The sequence below is a fragment of the Halichoerus grypus genome, chromosome 5 (assembly GCF_964656455.1).
Source record: "Halichoerus grypus chromosome 5, mHalGry1.hap1.1, whole genome shotgun sequence".
Taxonomy (NCBI): domain Eukaryota; kingdom Metazoa; phylum Chordata; class Mammalia; order Carnivora; family Phocidae; genus Halichoerus; species Halichoerus grypus.
Window position 1 is genome coordinate 55,444,427 of NC_135716.1, and position 19,767 is coordinate 55,464,193.

General features: G+C 34.0%; 1 long non-coding RNA gene and 1 pseudogene across 1 annotated transcript in view; one reads left to right on the top strand and one right to left on the bottom strand.

Annotated features, from left to right (window-relative positions):
- The window catches only part of LOC118555401 (uncharacterized), a 294,515-nt gene extending 276,845 nt beyond the window's left edge, over positions 1 to 17,670 (bottom strand). The window contains exon 1 of the long non-coding RNA XR_013447506.1: positions 17,442 to 17,670. This is a non-coding gene — a long non-coding RNA (uncharacterized LOC118555401). The remainder of the gene's footprint in view (positions 1 to 17,441) is intronic.
- LOC118555398 (centromere protein K pseudogene) lies at positions 5,787 to 6,551 on the top strand (annotated as a pseudogene).
- Positions 17,671 to 19,767: the final 2,097 nt, after the last annotated feature.

Below are 19,767 nucleotides of genomic sequence, written 5' to 3' on the forward strand. Positions count from 1 at the left end.
TTTCTAGAGAAAAAAAGACTTTTTTAATTATCATATGGAAGTGGTGTAATAAATGAGTATAATCTTTATTAACAGAAGGTTAATTTACATAAAACAAATGCTCATTGAATTATTGAATATGATAATATCTACATGCCTACTCCTGTTTGTCATATTTTGTGCCTTTTGGCGACATCAGAATTATAACAATCTGATTTATGCATTAAATTTAATGCATAATACGACAACGTACAGATATGTATGCCTTATAATGTATAATTTAAACATGATTGCTATATATTTCACCCATTCTTTCATGGCTTTACCGATTTTCTCATGCAGCCAGAAATCGCGATTAAAATGCAGGTTGCCAGATATGAATGTCTGTTTGAATTAATGAATATTTTCATAAAAATACTCCAACTATGAATGTTTTAAAAACCTTGTCATAACATTCACCAAACTTACACATGACAGCAAGCATGTGTTACTGCATTTTCATCTTAAATATTTGATGATTGCCTCTTTAAATCCAAGATTCATAACCCAAAGGCTTTCATTTTCTTACACCATGTGTAATTCAAAAGACATTTATTAGTACAGTCCTCGTTTTATGCATCAACAAAACATATATGAAAAAAAGCAATATATGAACTTCCCAGAATTTTGGACATATTTTAAGGTATTAATTATACATAACAATATTCTATAATTTGTATACACTATTTATACTTTTTCTCTCCCTCCCAGTAGAATAAAGATAGGATTTACAATAAAGATGATTCTGGTTAAACATTAAAAACTACAATACCACTGGAATCTTTTTCAACCTACATTAAAAACATGTAAACATTTCCTAATCTACCCACATTTTCAGGAAATGATTGCAGTGCACAGCTGCAATTTATGAGATTCTGAAAAACACCAGTGTTCTCCTAACAATTTCTTAACAATAATGTCAGTTTTTAAATTGCAGATTTAAATTTAGCATAGGTAAATAACCGTAACAGGTCTGTTACAGTCATCCTAATTACTTAAGAAGGAAACCAACTAACAATTGTAAGAGCAATTCCATACCAGGTTTCAACTGAAGGTTGCCCATTGATGGGTCACTCTCACTTGACCTTGAGTCTGCAGAAAGGTAGTTCACCATGGTAACCTTAGTCTTGATGCTTTCCATACAGTAAATCATTTCAGTCTCTTCATGTAATTCTTTTATTGGCTGTGCAATTGAAATGTCATGCTTCATGAACAAAGAAGCTAGTAATTTCTTATGGGTGATTAAACCACCTTTCTAATGTATGAGCATGGATAAAGTTGTATGCAACATTTTAAGACACAGTTCATGTTAATGTTTTCTCTGTTTTTTAAAAAAATATTCTGGTAGACATATTTTACCCTAATATATTTTCTTAATCTTTAAATGCATGCAGTCTATCAGTATACTATCAAATATCTGGTATCATCTGATAAGTTATATGGTGGTGTTTCTACCTACAGAAAGAATGTGTGTGTGTGTGTGTGTGTGTGTGTGTGTGTATTTATGTTTATAAATAAAACAAAGCTCTTTAAATAATACTGAAGTTTCCAAAAGCAGACAAGTTTCAAAAGGACATTTTAGGCCCTATGCCAAAACTGACATTCCACCTTAAATTATGTGAAAATTTAAAAAAAAGTATTTTAATGACAAACTATGAGAAAATCATGAAAACCATGATTTCTTTTTTTTTTTTAAACCATGATTTCTTTAAAAAGAGTTACGAAATTGCTTTTTCCTTTATGAACTGTTCATATTCATATCTCTAGACAATCATTCCCTTATGCTTTTGTAATAAAACTCTGCTTTTTTGAAGCTCATTCCAATCTACTATATTGCTCTCATAATCACATCTGTCAAGATCCCAGCCCCACCCCCACCCCCACCCATTCCTCCCATTTGTTGAAATCTTGGCATTTAACTCAGTTTCTCTACTCATGACAATTTCTGCTATTACCCTGGGAGATTTTAAAAGTCACATGGACAACTTATTCCAAAACCTGGCCTCTTAGTTCCTTCAAATCCTCATCACCAATGACTCTCTTTGGCCATCCACTTTCCTGGACAGACATTAAAACTGGTCATCCCTAAAACTCTTCTAATTTTAATATTGGCATTTTAAGAATTCTCTCCTACACTACCAGTTTTTGTTTTATTTTTTAAAAATTATTATTTAACTACACTAACTACAACCCTAAAAACTCATTACGACTGAAAACTTCAATTTGTCAGTCCCTCTAATATCTCCCTATAAATAGTCCCTTTATGACATCACCTACCTCCATACTAAGCTAAAATCTTGTGGAACATGATTCTAACCATTACATTTATAATACCTAATTCCTCTATTCCTCTGTCTCTGCATATTACTTATTTGAAAGACCTCAAATTTTGGTGATCCCAATAGTGTTCTTTCTTCAGTCTAACCTCAGGCATGTGAGCCCTGCTAGAGAAAACCAAACAACAGGGAATGTTGACTCCTTTACATAAATTAATAAATCACCAATCTTAACTGAACACTCAACACTTCCTGGTAACTGTACCACATTCATTGATCAAGCCACTTTCCTGTTCTCCACACAAAGATTTCAGACCTTCTGCATTATCCTCAAACTACCAGTACTCTCACAAAAACCTCATTCTCAGCAGAGAGCATCACCTTCTACCACACAGAGTAAATAGATGCAATGAGAAGAAAACTCCCTGCCATGAAACCTATGAACTTGCCTGCATTTGTCCCAGTTTCTTATTATTTTCTTGTTTATTTATTTTTATTTTTTATTTTTTAAGATTTTATTTATTTATTTGACACAGCGAGAGGGGGAACACAAGCTGGGGGAATCGGAGAGGGAGAAGCAGGCTTCCTGCTGAGCAGGGAGCCCAAAGTGGGGCTCGATCCCTGGCCCCTGGGACCATGACCTGAGCTGAAGGCAGACACATTAGGACTGAGCCACCCAGGCGCCCCTATTTTGTTGCTTAAATAGGTGCTTTTCTTCTGCTGCTATTAGACTCCCCTTCCATTCTCATACTTTAGTATCAATGATCCCTTCTCTAATTTTGTCAAGTTTTTTTCTAGAACACTCTTCCCACTCCTAAATCAATGAACTCTCATAATCCTTTAGATCTCCATTCAAATGTTTCTTCTTCACTGAAGACTTACATTCCCTCCAAAATAAATCAGATTCCCTTGTTTTTCAGTCTTATTTTCCACCAACTATATTTCCTACTTTCCTGCATTTTAATTGACATTTTTATCACAATTGGAAATTCTATTTAAGTGATCATTGAATTAATATTTGCCCTTCAATATTTTTTAGCATTACAAGATCACCATTAAGGCACATAGTAAGAGCTCAAGAAATCTTTCATAATGAATGAATAACAATAGAAGAAAACACTGTCATAGCATGTACTATGTGCCAAGCCCTAAATTTATAAACTCATTTAATACGGCAACCCTATCTTCATGTTATAAATGAGAAATCTCAGGTACAGGCAGGACTTGACAGACACAGAAGAGTTTGGCTCCAGAGCTTATGACTTAACAACGTACTCAACTGCTCATGAATGAATGAAATAAAATTATTACAGTATGCCTACACAAAAAGGCAAAAATAATATAACTGTGATGAGATTTAGTCCATATTTTTATGATATGCAGTGTAACTATGAAGTGGCAAAGTTGAAGTGTAAGTTAGGATTTTTCCAATCCTTTGACATTTTGAATTGAAGAGTATGAAAAAAGTATACATGTTTTCATATACATCTTTGGTGCTTTAATTACATCCTATTTTTTCTTAGTAAATTAACAACATTCTAAGGTCAAGTTAATAGTAATAGTGACTAAAAAAATGGAAGAAAAAATAAAAATCTACAATATAGGACATTGGTCTGTTTGGGAATAACAGCAAACTACCTTTGGTCACATGAATCCTCTGGATTGGAGCAAATGGGTCTACTCAAAATGTATATACTAAGGGCTGTCTATGGCTGTTGAGATACAAAGAAAATGCTAGACATGAAGAGTATCATAATGGTGGAGCAGGGATGTGAGGGGAGCAGTTACAGAGAAAGAGAAAAGTCAGTTAAATAATATCCCTCTTCCAATACAGGCTTCACCACACTAAATTCTTTAGAGCTGAATCTACATAGCCTTCAAAATACAGGGAAGAATCACACTCATTATATTTCATTTTTCACCAACATTCTATAAAGTATTGGAGAACTGAATATAATATCTGATTCAATAATCAAGAGAAGAGGAAGCAATTTTCAACAAAGCCATCCTCCATGAGAAAAGAAACACACTTGAGAGAATATAAGAAGGCTTTCAACTCAGTGGGAAGGGAATGTGAAAGCACTTCATTGAAGCTCATTGTAGCTTGTGCACAGTTTGCCTGCCAAGAAATGCTCATTCAATATAGGGAAATACATTCCCATTCACTAATAAACACAGTCAAATGCAAAGTTGCTTTACAAAGTCAAAGTCTATAAATATCTCATAACTGGTTTATGCCTTAACATAGTTCCCTCAAATTATATTTTATCACCAGGCTTTTTTTTAGTTACTCTATTCTTTGCTTTGACTTCAATTGTTCATGGCACAATCATATGTTCCTTAAAATTATTCATATTTCCATGGGAGAAGATCATAATTCTCCAAATACTGGAATCATGCAGTGTGGGGATATTTAATTTTTCAGGTTTGTACATATGAATAAACAGGAAGCAAGAAGATCAATGACTAGTAGTGTTAACCATCAGCACCCAAACCCCCTGTCAGCCAAGGCTCAAGTGTTATCTCTTGATGTGAACATTGACCCAGGAGTCAGGAAAATAGCCCAGGGGTTGTATTTTCCAATAATGTACTGGAGACCTATGACAAGCTCACAGCCAAGTAGTAAAGCACTTCTTAACTCACAAGACCATCAAACTGGATTAAGTGCTTTGAAATCCATGGATAACAGGTGCTCTAAGGACTGAAGAGCTCACCAGGTCACCTCTTTCCCTCCGGGTCATTCACCTCCTTGTGCCTCATGTTAGGAGAATATTGATGAGAAGAGTGACAGAAGATGCCCATGGCAGCAGAAAGTAATGTAAGGGAAACCCATTAATTTCTCATATACAGATTTTATGCTGCAGTGCTAAAAATTCTATAATGATCTTTAAAAACATTGATGTAATTTCCAGAATCCTTAGAAAAGTCTCATCAAATGATTAAAACTTGGTTTTACAGACAGTTACAGATTTGCTTTCATATTAAAATTGTTCCTAATAACATATTATTAGCCAATTTTAGGAAGATTTTTTGAAAAAAAGTTTGATGAAGCATAATCATCCAACAAGATAGCAGTACATCCAAATAAGGATTTAAAAATACTGAAGATGATCTAAATATAGTATCTCAATGAGGAAATCAATTTATAACTCAGAAAATGGTTTTACATTAGTCAGTAAAAGTTCACTGATTTACAAAACTTAATTACTTGAAAAGCCATAAAAAGTTTTTATGAAATAATCTATTCTTTAATTTTAAGAAAAAGACTATCAAAGACTTCCTTGAAATGAAATATGGAAGGAAAATATAATTCAATTTGAAAAAATTACTTCACTAATTTTAGAAATTCATATGTATTTGGTTTACGCCCGGCCGAGATGACCTGAAGTCCATGGCACTGTGGTGATAAGGAAACTGAGGCACAGACAGTTTAAGTGACTTGCCCAAGGTCACACAGCTTTTTTTCTTATAAGGCTAATTATGACAAGGCACATGTGAGTGAATCAGCAAGATCTAGATCCAGACAGTACTACAGATATGGAAGATGTTACAAATGCTGAAGAAGAACTTATTAAAGAATGTGAAGAAATGTGGAAAGATATGGACGAACTGTCATTATTAATTATGCAAGCGAAATGTTTGACTGCTGAACTCAATCAATGGCAGAAAGAAAGTCCTGGAATAATTCCACTGAATGAAGAAGTTCTAGTAACATTAGGAAAAGAAGAGTTCCCAAAATTGAGACATGGTCGTGAATTGGTACTCTCTACTATTCAGTTAAAGAATGAAAAGCTAAAGGAAGACTTGGAAAGGGAGCAACAGTGGTTGGATGAACAGCAACAGATACTGGAATCTCTTAATGTACTACACAATGATTGAAGCATCAGGTTGTGACATTTTCTGAATCAAGAATCTTTGATGAGCTGAAAACTAAAATGCATGATATAAAAGAATATAAGGAGAAACTCTTGATTACCTTGGGTGAGTTTCTGGAAGATCATTTTCCTCTGCCTGATAGAAATGTTAAAAAGAAAAGGAAAAAAAAAAAAACATTCAAGAATCAACTGCACAGCTGATAACACTGCATGAAATGTTAGAGATTCTTTTAAATAGATTATTTGATGTTCCACATGATCCATATGTCAAAATTAGTGATTCTTTTTGGCCACCTTATATTGAGCTGCTCCTTTGTAATGGAATTGCCTTGAGACATCCAGAAGATCCAACCGAATAAGATTAGAAGCCTTCCATCAGTAAAAGGATGGTCTCTTTTTTCACACAGTACTTAATGAATCTTGTCATTCAAAGATAATAGAAACACTGAGGATTTACTCGGGTAAAGAACGTTATTTGCAAATCAAAGTACATAGTCCCTCTTCCTTTTATCCATAAAATGACCTGTGCCATCTTCTATTCATTTATAAATGGTTCTTTCAGTTCATTCAGTGCTTTGGTGTGTTCAACTGGATGGAAAAGAATGCAAGTAAAAATATTCTAGACTTAATCATTATAAAAGTTTTGATATACCTTCTGCAGTATTCTTTGGATAATTTATAATATCGCTTATGTAATTTTTTTGCTTTTGAAATTTATGACAGTTTATTTTATGCATTTTGAGTTCCATTTGGTGCTTATGTCTTTAAATTTAGGAATTATAATGGAAAGGCCATTTAATTTGCAGGTGGTCTTTAAATTGACAGTATCTGATGTAGATGGAATACATAATTTAAAATTTAAAATCTGTTCCATGTATACTGCCTTATTTCTAGATTTGTTAAAAATTGGAACAGAAACTAATGGATAAGGGTAGCATGAAAACTATATTTTAGTATGTATTATATACCAAGTGATATTATATATTAATTCTTGATTGTTAGTTATTGTTAACAAAATTGTGTTCATAAAATTTTGTTAATTCTCCATGACCTTTCGGTAAACAAAATTCTCTTATCTAAAAAAAAAAAAAAGAAAGGAAGAAAGAAATTCACATGTATTTGGCACTGTAAAACAAGGTATCCTTGCACTGTAGTCTATTCATCCCCTAGGTATACAGTCTACTAAATCAATGACCTCCAAATTGTATATTTAATCTTTTAAAATTTTAAAAGAATTGTAGAATTCTTTTGCAATGGATTTAGACTCCTCTCTTTCTCCATGAAAATCTGAAGAGGTCTCTAAAGCTCGATTTCAGACTCTGTTGGGCTATCCAGCACTCCAACTGACGTGGATTTTGGTGAAATAATGGTTCATTGGATATTCATTTTCCTCATTGCTATTATAAGAAAAAAGGAAAAAAATGAAAAGATTGTGATATAGTAAAATAGTTTTTGTACTGTTAGCTCATTGTTCCTTAAAACAAAATATAAAAATAATGTGGTATAGTAAAATAGTTTGCACATTGTTTCATTTTTTTTTTGAGCACTTCAAAAGGCATAACAAGCCTTTGCAAAAAAAAACATATGACCTTTCCATCTCATTATAAAATTAATATGTATTGTTTATAGGAAGGGAAAATACAGGGCAGAAATCACCTAAGAAAAATATCTAAATGTAGGAAAATAAATGTCTTTAAATGTTAGCCCAACTAATTTACATATTTTTCTCTAAATTTAGCTGAAAGAAAAGTATATAATTCCAACTTGGCCTTGAAGCACAAATATAACGTGCAATAGATGGCAAAAACAACTGAGAAATTCTGACCTAAAAGGAATGGAAAGGCTATACCACCCAGCCAGAGTGATGGAGAATGCTGTGGGAACTGCCTGGTCCTGACAGCACAAATCTGTATGTTGCTGGCATTCCTTCTCTCTGGATACCACCTGGATTCTAGCCAGCATCCAGGGCGGGTCAAACATTGTCATCAATCTCCACTCTTCAAGTTGTAGAAGAGAAAGATGAAAGCTCAGGTTTATTTCGCATCTCCATCAAATCCCTGTTTACAGTATGATAATTGAAGACTTTTGGAGATACAGTTTATAAAACAAACAATATTTTTATTGCAATCAATGAGTGTTTGAAAAAATGTAAAGTACATTGATAAGCTAATATTTAACTGTGGAAATCAATTTTTTTAATGTTTGCCAAACTGATTTACATATTTTTCTCAGAATGTATCTTAAAAAAATGTGTATTCATTCATCTTGGCTATAAAACTCAGATATTGTACAATGGGTAGAAAGAATAAATTGAGAATCTGGCGGCAAGTAATCAAAAGGAAAAAAAGGTCTATGAAATGTTCAGATATTTGCTAACAGGTAAGAAAAATAAAGATATCTTTGCTTTACTTTGACCAGAATTATTTACTTTATACTCAGATTTTGTTATCCTGATAAACAAAACTCTTGAATTTTTTTGTAGCTATCTTCTGTTTGTTTACTATATATTTAAATAACTTATATTGCTTTATTATATTTTAATAGATCTTGTACATGGCTAGGAGAATGAACATCATCTTTACCAAACATTTATTAAGAATGCCCTCAGTGGTACCCATTACAGTACACCCCATAGGTATATTTTGTTTTGTGCAATGAAGCCTTCCTGGAAAGCACCGTGTCAGGTCATAAATTTCTTCCTCCAATCCTTTCCCACCTACTGCCAGCCAAAAACATTGCAGCCAAATGTATCCATCTATGGTATACTTCTGGTCCTGTTCTTCCCTGCCTCAATGTCATTTACTGACTCCTCATTGCCTGTTTACCAAATGCTAGCTTTTATGCTTATTACTTTGAATATATGTTTCTTTAATCTTTATAACAACTGCAGCTGGTTATACTAATATTATCTCCACTTTATAGGAGAATACAAATAATTTGCCTAAAGTCATAGAGCCAGTAAGAGGCAGATAGGATTCCTAGACAAGACTAGCAGACTCCAATGACCATGTATTTAATTATCATTACAACACTTTTTCAACATGCCAGAAAGTACTCTAAATTTATCTCCCAAGATGCCTTTACATAAGTCCTATGATCCAGCAAGAATGGTTTGTCTGTTGTATAACTCATAGCCCAGGACTACACTAGATGCCCCTCAATTAATGTTGCTAGCATTCATAGAATAACATTTGTGACTAGAAAATGCCATCATGCTAAAGCTTTAAAAACTTGTCATTCATGCGTGAAACTTAAGAAACAAAATGAACCAAGGCAAGAGACAAACAAACAAACAAAAAACAGACTTAAATACAGAGAACAAACTGGTGGTTGCCAGAGGGGAGGTGGGGGGGGGCGGATGGGTGAAATAGAGAGAGGATTAAGAGTATGCTTATCATGATGAGAACTGAGTACCATATAGAGATGTTGAATCACTATATTGTACACCTGATATTAATATAACACTGTATGTTAATTATACTTCAATTAAAAAAGATTTTTTAAAAAATCCCAAAATTTCTTATTACAATGTGCCAGTTAAACGAGAAAAGAAAATTTTCTTCTTGGTAATACTTTCATTGCTTCTTGTAACATTCTTAAAGATTATCTTAAAATCATAGACCTCCTTAAAAATGGAAAAGCTATTCTTTTGCTCAATATTATAGAGCTCCCTCAAGAAATAGTTATTTTTTGGAATACTTATTTAGTATTTTTCTGTTCCCTACAATGTTATGTTATACATTCAACAGAATAAGAGGATATTAATCAGAAAATTAAATATTTTAGAGATTTTCCTTAAAAGCTAGCCCATCACTGGGGTGCCTGGGTGGCTCAGTCGTTAAGCATCTACCTTCGGCTCAGGTCATGATCCCAGTGTCCTGGGATCGAGCCCCACATCGGGCTCCTTGCTTAGCAGGGAGCCTGCTTCTCCCTCTCCCTCTGCCTGCAGCTCCCCCTGCTTGTGCTCTCTCTCTCTGTCAAATAAATAAATAAAATCTTTAAAACAAAAAAAGTTAGCCCATCAAAGGTTTTGATCTGAATTTATCTCTAGATAAGGAAATATGGCATTTTTATATCAAAATGGTTCAAGTTAAACATTATAAATTTAGACAAATTGTGACCTGATGTCATCTTTGTAAGTGTTATCATTATCTTTTGTTGAAGAATTCAAGGAATTCTTTAGGAAAAAGTGACTCCAAACACCATAGTACAAAATATTTAAATACTGAGTGATATTCCTTTTAACAAGCAATTAACAAACTGAATGCAAATGAAGGCATATGGTTGAGTGAGTGCAATCTGAGAAAACAATGTTCAGGCTCTACATGTTGGGACTCTGTACTGATATTAGCTAACATTTACCATGCACCTACGATGCACTCAGTTTATATGGATTATTTCAACTCTAATCCTCGTAACACCTTCTACAAGAGATGTTATTGCAACTATTACTGTATTGCATGGGTGTACCTGTTATTATCTCCATTTTATATATGAATACAGTAAGATAGAAGGAGTTAAATAGCCTATCCAAAGTGACAAAACTCCTAGATATCCTGAACACAGAGCCATTGCCCTTAACAATCATGCTCGGTGGACTGCCCTATCCTGCATGTGCTTTTAATTATATGGCTGCATCCAAAGATATTAGGCATGAAATGAAGACAATCTCTATTTGCTATCTAAATTTGAAGAAAGGCAGTCAGGTTGACTCCCTGAATTAGTCTTTTTTGTGGTGCTGGAACAAATTACCACAGATTTGGTGGCTGAAAAGAAGACATTTATTATCTCATGGTTCTGGAGGCTTGGAAATCCAAAACCGGTATCACTGGTCTGAAATCAAGGTGTCACCAAGGCCATGGTGGTTCTAGGGGAAGAGTCTATTCCTCGCCTTCTCCAGCTTCTGGTGGTTACCAGCATTTCTCGGCTTGCGGCTGCATCACTTCAATCTTCAAGGCCAGCATCCTCACATCTCTCTCTTCTCCATCTTCACAACAGCTTCTCCTCTGTCTCTGTCAAATCTCCCTCTGCTTCTCTCTTATCAAGGTACTTGTGATTGAATTCAGGACCCAGCCAGTAATTCAGGATAACCTTCCCATCTCAAGATCTTTTCCAAATAGGATAGCATTTACAGGTTTCAGGGGTTAGGACTTGATGTCTTTGGGACCATCATTCAGCCTACTATACTACGCATCTATAAATGTCATGCCACCTGTATGAGAGAAATATGTGGCTGAAAGCAAAATATCAAGACATTTTTTCAAGTAAGAAAGTTTGAAGAATTTTTGTAAGGTCAGTGCTCCTTGAGCAGTTTTTCCCACGCCTTCTACATCTGCATTCTTATCTCCTATAAGTAGACCTGAAGCTCATTACAATAACATGCCCATTTGGGTGGCCAAATCGAACAGTAATCACTTTTTCCATGATACTATGTAAGTAAAGAGTAATACTTCTAGGTAAAATTGTGCCATAAAAAAACAGGTCACTTATTGCCTTTTTCAACAATATGGGTGGACCTGAGGCCATCATACTTAGTGAAATAAATCAGAAAGAGAAAGACAAACAGTATATGATCTCACTTCTATGTAGAATCTAAAAAGCAAAGCAAAGCAAAACAAAACAAAAATGCAAGTTCATAGATACAGAGAAGAGATTGGTGGTTGCCAGGGGTGGGGAGTGGAGGGTTGGGCAAAACAGGTGAAAGGAGTCACAATGTATAAACTTTCAGTTATAAAATAAAATGTCATGGGAATGTAATATATAGCACAGTGACCATAGTTAATAATACTGCACTACATATTTGAAAATTGCTAAAAGAATAGATCTTAAAAGTTCTCATCACAATAAAAAAATGTTTTTGCTTACTACGGTGGCAGATGTTAACTAGACTTAATTTTAATTAATTAATATAATGTATGTCAATTATACTTCAATTTTTAAAATTATCAAAAAAAAAAGACATTCAAAAGATGAACAATAAACATGCCAACACATTTGGCTGGAAAAAAAAAACAGGTCACTTAGTACATGACTTCCTACTCAATCTACGCCAGGTTACTGGGGCAGAGGCCTTGTCAATATAGTAAGTTTGGCATTTAGATAGAGTGACCACATGGTGAAAAGGAAGAAAACTTAGGATCCTGACAAATATGGAGTTGGGATATATTAAGCTTGGACTCTGAGCATACCACATCGTCATTGAAGAAGTAATCTAGAAAAAAAATTACCTAATAACACATGAATATAACAAAGAAAATTAATAATTCTAATCATAAGCTTGCAACTTAAATGACTTTGGGATTTAAATTCACGTGAATGGCATGGCATGGGAATTCTCACTCAGGCTACTGTTACTTCTGGGATGTATGACAGAAACAAAACCAGCCATACCACAGAAATACATGCTCAGGATACTACACACACACACACACACACACACACACACACACACACTCACAGTCTCGCTGAAGATAAGCAAGCTAAAATAACAAAAAACAATAGGAAATAATAACAAAAAATAGTTAGATGCAATCAACAGTAGGATTAGACTCTAAGAATTGCAGAAAATAAACCAGTATGATAGAGATTGAATAAAATGAAAAACTTTAAAGTGATTAAAATATAAAGAGTAAACATTGTATGACATGTAAAGAACAAGTGTATTTTAAAAGGAATGAAACACAATTGTACTGTTTTTCAAACACTGAAACATGCAGTTGTTTGAATTTAAAAAATTATGGTCAATTAGAAGCAATTAGAAGCAGCTGAAGTGAAAGTTAGTTACCTGGAAAATAAATCTGTGAAAATTACCTGGAATGAACAAAGATAGCAAAAGAAATTTTAAAAAAGAGAACAGTGAAGTTAAAAGGCCTAGAGAATAGAATTATTAGTTCTAACATATCTTTAATATTAGAGTTTCAGTATAAAAGAATAAGGAAAATGGAAAGAAGCATATTAAAGTAATAAAGAATAAAAGCATTGAATTTTTGCATCTAACTCCAAAAGCAAAGGGAACAAAAGCAAAAATAAACAAGTGTGACTACATCAAACTAAAAAGCATCTGCACAGCAGAGGAAACCATCAACAAACTAAAAAGGCAACCTACTGAATGGAAGAAAATATTTACATATCATATATCTGATAAGGGTTTAATACCAAAATACATAAAGAACTCAACTCAACAGCAATCATCAACATCATCATCATCTGATTAAAAATGGGCAGAGGATCTAAATAGACATTTTTCCAAAGAAGACATACAGATGGCCAAAAGGTACATGAAAGAAGGCTCAACATCACTAATTATTAGGGAAATGCAAATCAAAACCACAATGATACATCATCTCACACCTGTTAGGTTAGTCATTATCAAAAAGACAAAAATTAGCAAGTCTGGAGAGGATATGGAGAAAAGGGAATATTCACTCACAGTTATTGGGAATGTTGTCACTATGGAAAATAGTATGGAGGCTCCTCAAATGCTCTTCAGTCATAAAAAAGAAAATCTTGCTATTTGTGGCATGAATGACCTTGAGGGCACTATGCTAAGTCAGACAGAGAAAGACAAATGCTGTATGATTTTGCTTATATTTGGAATCTAAAAAATATCCACAAACAAACAAAGCAAAACACATAGATACAGAGAACAGATTAGTGACTATTAGAGGGGAAGGGAGTTAGGGTGGACAAAATGTGTGAAGTGGGTCAATTATATGGTGACAGATGGTAACGAGACTTATTGTGGCATTTGTTTTGCAGTGTATACAAATATAAAATTATTATGTTTTTCACCTTTAACTATTATAATGTTATATACAATTTCACCCCAAATTAAAAAAAGATAAGTCAAAGACAGTGAAAGAAATAAAAACATAAGACATAAACACTGATGAAATGAAAAGAGAAAAAGTAGAGAAGTTAAAATCTATAGGCAGTTCTTTAAGGAAAAACCCCATATTTAACTGGAAGAAGGTATTTGCAATTCATATCAATGACAACAAATCAGAATCTGAGTATGTTCTAAATATACTGCAAATCAATAAGAAAATGAACAAAACATATGTACAGACAAATCACAAAGGAGAAATCTAGAGCAACTAACAAAATACACACATGGCTAAAAAAAAAAAGAAGAAGAAAAATTTGTTCGCACCTCATTTATAATTTAAAAAGAAATTCTAAAAATAAGAGAATCAAAATGCCACACTTAGCAAAGAGATCCAGGAAGACAGGGCTAAAAAAGATTAACCATTGGATCTGAGAATCTAGAAGTCAAGGATGATCTTTATCAGAGCATCAACAAGAGTGAAATCAGTTTGCAATACCTTGAGAAACAAATGTAAAGAAAGGAAATGGAAACAGAATAATAACTTTCTTTAAAAAGTTAGATGATCCAGGAGCACCTGGGTGGCTCAGTCACTTAAGCATCTGCCTTTGGCTCAGGTCGTGATCCTGGTGTCCTGGGGTCCTGGGGTCCTGGGGTCCTGGAGTGGAGCCGTGCTCGGTGGGGAGTCTGCTTCTTCCTCTCCCTCTGCCCCTCTCCCTCTGTGCTCAGTGGGGAGTCTGCTCCATGCTCAGTTGGGAGTCTACTTCTCCCTTTCCCTCTGCCCCTCTTCCTCCGTCCCACTCCCTACCCCTACCCCCACTCGTGCTCACTTTCTCTCTCTCTCAAATTAATGAATAAAATCCTTAAAAAGAAATTTAGATGATCCAGGAAGAGGAGAGATGTAGTAATAGATGAAGCTAAGACACCTGCTCAAAGTAGTCAGATATATTAATTTTTTCACTTGATTGTTTCATTATGGCTGCACCACGAGCTTATTATTAAGCTCAAAAGTAGCCACAAGAGAGGGAAAAGTCCTTAAAGTAAGAGAGAAAATAAATGATAGAGCAATGCTCTGGAGAAAACAATCAATTGCACCAATGCAAAGTTTAGCCTTGAGCAAAAGAGTAAAAAGAATGCCTTAATTTTTAAATTGATGTGTATAGGAGATGGGCCTGCATGAAGTTGAGGATATTCAGTAATATAAGAGAGCAAAGTAAGAGGAAGTGAGTCTAACATTAGGTGAAGTAGAAATTATTTAGATATGACATTGTAGAGATCTAAGCAGATGTCAGCCCACAGCCATATTTTATTCATGAAAAAAATATATTATACAAAGCTAAATTAAACATGGGCCATCATGCCCTTAAGGAGCTCAGTCTACCAGGAAAAGTGAGACCTATTCAAACAAAACCAAGATAACTAAAATGCCATTCATTCCTCCTTTCTCACTGTATACATATTATTTTGTTCTTTTCTCTTTCATTTTATAAGATCACATAGCATTCTGTGTTCCTTTTTCTTCCCAATTCTCTAAAGGGATACATGAAAGGGGAAATGTTTACTATAGTGCCAACATTAAGCTCAGGCTCCCTTCCACAGCTTAGCACTGTGGTCTCTATATTAACTCATCCAGAGCACTGGAATGATTTGTGCTAAATGCATGAAAGAGATGAGGAGTAAGAGAAGTCATTAAAATTATTCTATTTCTTCTCCTCCCATACCCAAATAGACTTCACCTTAGGAAAAGCATTACCCGCACTTCCTAATATGAAACTGACTTTTGTCACACAGTCAAAATATTTTAAAGATAGACAAAATCAATCTTATTGACCATTTCTCAAAATTCTGGCCTCGAATATTAAAAGTTATATTTCAGGAAAGTAAAAGTTTCAAATTTATGTTCTTGAACTTCATTGAGGATCCCTTTGATACGGATTAAAATTTTCATCTTTTACGTTTATTTGAAAATATTGTACTAAACAAGAAAAGACTATCAACATTCATTTTATTTTTTTCAACATTCATTTTAATGAAATTTATACTAGCCTTTGGTTTTCAGCAATAAATGTAAAGACAAATGAAATTATTACCATTATGAGAATACTATGTGTTTTTTAAGACAGCAATGTTTTTCCATGCACGTTACTAAAGAAAGCAAATTTATCATGTCTTTTAATTTCTCAGAATTAACATCATTTACTCAAACTCCAAAGAAATTGTAATATATCTAAAGTTAATTACAACTTTGTTTTCTATATTCAATTATGTTTTCTTCTAAAGAATAAGCATCATTCATCAATTAACTTCATTTTATGGTTGGCATATTACATGGAAGCACTGAAGCAGAAGAAAATGTATAGAGAGGAGAAAAAAAAAAACTTAGAGCATGCAGTCCTCAGACATGCCAACTCATTTGCTCCTTTTTACTTTTAAAAATCTCTTCAACATTTCATTAGTATTCTTCTTTTTAAGCACTGTAGAAAATACAGAGTGATTATCTGATACACTATTTCTGTACTATACAGTAACAAAGTGTATAAATTCACTTGGCTACTCAGAGTGACAACTTGAATTTCCTTAATATATAGTTACTTTCTCTGAAATTAAACAATTAATAAGCCAGCAGCTATGTGAATCATAAATTATTCATACTTAGTCTACCAATGAACATTAATCAATTATAAAGAGACACAGAAATTAAGACCAAGAGAAAGAGTCAACCATAGCCTTTTAATATTGAGACTCTGTTAACCCAGTCTCTTTAAACATATTTGATTTGTATTATAACATCAATATGCACAGCTATGCTTGCTGCTCAAGTTTCCAACAAAATAACCAATTTATGAGTATACATATGCTGTCAACCAGTAACAAGAAATACTCATCACAATTCTGTAGTCTTTGACTAAAAGGGCTTATTAGAGTTCTTTCAAATTATTGTACCTCATCAAATATTTAGTTTTAACTCTCCTGGCTTCCCAAAGAATTTGAAGCATACTGAGAAACATCTTTAGAATTCTTTCATAGTTTGAATACCAATAACTTTATACCAATACATATAAAATTATAATGATCACAAAAGCAAAACTTCCACCTGGACAATGGCCCAAGTCAGTCAGTTGTGAAGCATTACATCATTAATGGACACGGGTTCAGCAGCAAACTTAGGACTTACGATCATCTAATGAGAAGTTTCAACATGCTTATCCCCAACACATATGATTTCTAGATTATGCAAGTACCCATTCTAATTAATTTATTTAAAATCAGTCAAGGAAAGAGTTATAGTTCCTAATGTTCATTTTACCAAGAGTAAAGCAATAAAATAATGAGAGTATATAGATGGTGAATAGGGATTTAAATGGAGAAACAGAATTAATCAGGATAAAAAAACTGGAATAGCCATTTAGTTAGAACTATCAATCAAATGTTAATGCCAAATATTACCTAGAAACAGGCTTGAAATTACTCTTTGGTTGATGCTCTGTAGACATAATGTGTTTGCTTCTCACCAAAAACAGGAATGGGCCTGTTTGTATTGCTGGATGTATTGTTTCACTGTTCTTTGGAAGCTAGAGGAAATAGAGAAGCTAGGTTTACAATATGGGAAATTAAGAACATCTGAGTCTTTAGTTGCATTTTTTTTTTAATTTTCTGTGCCCTTGAGCATTTGTAAAGACATGGCAACTTTTTTCCTGATCTGATGTGATGGTCAGCTTGGGGTGGGGAGGAGCAGAATTAGGATAGCTTTACAGGTCCTCAGAAAAAGTCATTGCCAGTAGTCCTCATTCAGCAGGCGTAACATTACAAAACCCTGAACACTCACATGCTCAGCTTGAAAAATCATTAACTACCTGTTAGTCCTTTCTTTCAAAATCAATCAACAGATATATAGAATCCTTAATAAACACTAGCACTATGCTAAGTGCTGTGAGAAATACATATGTATCAGATGCGATTGCTATGACATAAATTAACTTATACTAATGCAAAATAAAAACACTCTACAAAAGGATAAGTTATATGCAATAAAAGATGCTATAGATAAAAGTACTACTAAAGTACAGACAAGGTAGATTTCTTCAGTGACTACCAGCATGGTTACTTTGTCAGAAATGCAGACCCAGACTCTACTCCAGACCTACTGAATCAGAATCTGCATTTAGCAGATGCCCAGAGCTTGTGATTTTTAAGTGCATTCAAGTTTGAGAAGCCTATCTTAGGTGTCTTCATAAGCAAAATGGTACTTAAATCAATTGTTAAACTAATGAGTTGGCCAAGAAAGGTGAAGAAAAGCAGTCCAGGAAATTTCAGGCAAGTGGTCAGAAGAGAACAAAAGCATAGCAGGAGAGGGTGTGAGACATGCTCCAGGAAGATTTTAGCTTGCCAATTTTGCTAGGGCAAAAGATTTTATTCAGAGAGCACCAAAAGATAAGTCTTGAAACGTGGAATGGGTCTGTGTAAGAGATGATCTGAAAGTTAGATTAAGGGAAACATTTAGTATTTTTAAACTGGTCTGTGCTTTTGGAATAAATGTGATTCACTATTCAGAATCCACCCTTCAAAATGAAGAATTCACTCTGATAGCTGCCTTGAGTATTGGCTGCTGGAGTCGCAAAGTTGAGACCTCCCTTGAGAGTTGTCCTTAGCCAAAGGGGGTTGCTTTACCCAAGTTTACACCCTCTTCCTAGAGGCAGCTCACATCCAGTACTGGCTGATGCAGGGGAAATGCTTGTCCCGGCCTCAGTTGGGGACATCATTGAAGGACTGTCTTAACATCAGAGCTCCCTGTGGAGTGCGATGAGTTATCTGGTACGAATGAATCTCATTATGATAACTCCCTCTGCTCAGTCCTGCTTTTCTCATTCCCTCACAGATGTTGTTCCCAAGAGAGCTTCTCAATAAATCTCCTGAACACAATTCTCCATATCAAAAAAACCTGATCACTTTTCTCAAAAATTTATATCATCACTAAAAAATGTACAATTAGTTCCATATAATTTTATCTCAGTATTATCCTTTTTGTTATTTTATTAATATGCTTCAACAATCCATCTAAAATGTACATTTCTTAAAGGCAGGGAATGTTTTATATCCCTTTAAAAAATAATTTCACTAAGATAAATACAGATTTGGGTACACAATAAACATTTAACTCTCATTTTATGAATTTTTTTAAAAAATTTCTTCAGGTTATTTTATGTTAAAATTTCTGTGTTATGCCTAAGATAAACAAATAAATAATTTTAGAAAAGTATTTATGAACTGAGAAGAATCTACTTCCAAGACTGATTTCAACCCTGCACATCCTCCACGTCAGCTCTTTTGTGTATCCCTGTTACCACACTTGGAACATAATAGGTACTCAGTGAATATTGGTTAACTTAATGAATAAATGAGTAACATTTATACAGTGCATTGCAGTCTACCTAAGTGTCTTTATTTAACCCTCCTGGTAACTTTCAGGTAATGCGTTCAGTTACAGCAGGGAGCTAAACAGACATAGAAACATTCAACTTTAAAAAAAAAAAATTCCCAGACTCAACTCAGACTTTCTGTATTAGACTCTCTATGGGTTTCCATTACTTCTCAAACTTAAATGTGTATGAATTCCTAACAAGTTCCCAAGTGATGCTGACGGTCAGTGCCTCAAAACTAGGATTAGGTCCAAGTTAGACCAGTGATGGTATAGGCTGAGTTGTAGTTATTCAGATTTTTTTTTCAAGTCATGCTCAAGCTCTTCTCCTGGAGATTCTATTTTAATTGGTCCAGG